Source organism: Sinocyclocheilus grahami, unplaced genomic scaffold (assembly GCF_001515645.1).
Source record: "Sinocyclocheilus grahami isolate Dianchi unplaced genomic scaffold, SAMN03320097.WGS_v1.1 scaffold211.1, whole genome shotgun sequence".
Taxonomy (NCBI): domain Eukaryota; kingdom Metazoa; phylum Chordata; class Actinopteri; order Cypriniformes; family Cyprinidae; genus Sinocyclocheilus; species Sinocyclocheilus grahami.
Window position 1 is genome coordinate 651,588 of NW_015505390.1, and position 1,398 is coordinate 652,985.

General features: G+C 37.2%; 1 pseudogene; it reads left to right on the forward strand.

Annotated features, from left to right (window-relative positions):
* LOC107595922 (unconventional myosin-Ih-like) overlaps positions 1-759 on the forward strand; it is an 11,279-nt pseudogene extending 10,520 nt beyond the window's left edge.
* The last annotated feature ends 639 nt before the right edge of the window (positions 760-1,398 follow it).

Here is a 1,398-nt window from a genome sequence, read left to right on the forward strand (position 1 = left end):
AGCAAACCAGGCTTCACGCTAGTAACAGTACGTACTATGTCATGGCCGATGGCCTTTAGGTAATCTCTAAATTATTGCACAATACAATGTTACACAAATCCATACATCATTTCCAAGTACTAACATAGTTTCTTTTATCTGAGGGGGACATGGTACTTCAGTGTGACCACCTGTTTGAAGCTTTGACCAAACTGGCTATGATTGCAAACAAGCAGAATAACATCAAGGTTGTTCAGGGAAGGTAAAAAGGCCAACATCACTTATTTTCCAACCTGTTTCCAACTGTTCATTTGGACACATGTTAACATTTGATCTTCTCACAGCATAAAGTTTGAGATCCAGACAGGCAAGGAGGGCGGTGTGGACTTCAGTACTGGCCAAGAGCCTATGATTTATAAAGGCAAAAATGGACATCTGATGGTGGTAAGTGATTATTTTCGTATTTCTGCTTGATTTAACATTATTGCTCCAGTACTCAAGACTCTTTCATTATCAAAGGTGGCTCTGCGGATCAAGTCTCGATGATCCAAAGGAGGTCACCAAGTCTGTGTATATTTCATGAGGGAAACCCTTATGGAAGATGATATCGTCCTCCATCATCCCATCCCAAACTGTGACGCACATAATTCAACAGACCACACAGTGCTCAGTATATGGAGATTGAAAGAAGCATGCTGCGTACAAATGGAAAGTTACAGCTAAATCGTTATTTAAAAAAATATATTTTGTTTTCATAAATGCTGCCCTCCAGGTTCCCGTTGTTACTTGATCACATTTCTTGTAAATTGAATATTTTATTTGGTCATGTTCATGCTTTGTTGATGAGCCATATTTATAATATTGTTTTATACAAATGCATGCAAACCACAGAAATAAAATAAAGCAAATGCGCAGTTTGATCTACAACATTTGTAGAAATCTTTATTTGTGATAACGTGTGTATAAATAATTTGTATATAAAACATTTGTATTCATGTGCACGTCTGTACAAACTTGTCTACAGTATTACAGATTTAATTTTTTTTTATATATAGATCTTTAATAAAACTAATGATCACAAACCATCTGTCTGCAGCAGAGAGCCTGTACTCTCGTACTTCCTGGAGCTTCTTTGACGTGGTCCAGTCTCTGATTACACTCTCATACTTGGTGTCCATTTCTCAATTAGCGATATAAGTTACATCCGAACGCTTCTGACTACATCTCAGTTTCTTTACTTGTATGCGATCACTTACAAACCCCAGAAGCGTAATTAACTTGATGGAATTTAATACAGTGCAGTGGAAAGGTATTTAATAGCATAATCTTTTTTAGTGATTGTAGTGAAAGTTCACAAATTACTGGCTTTGATTATCTAAAACAGTGGTTCCCAACCCTGGTCCTGGAGGCACCCCAACA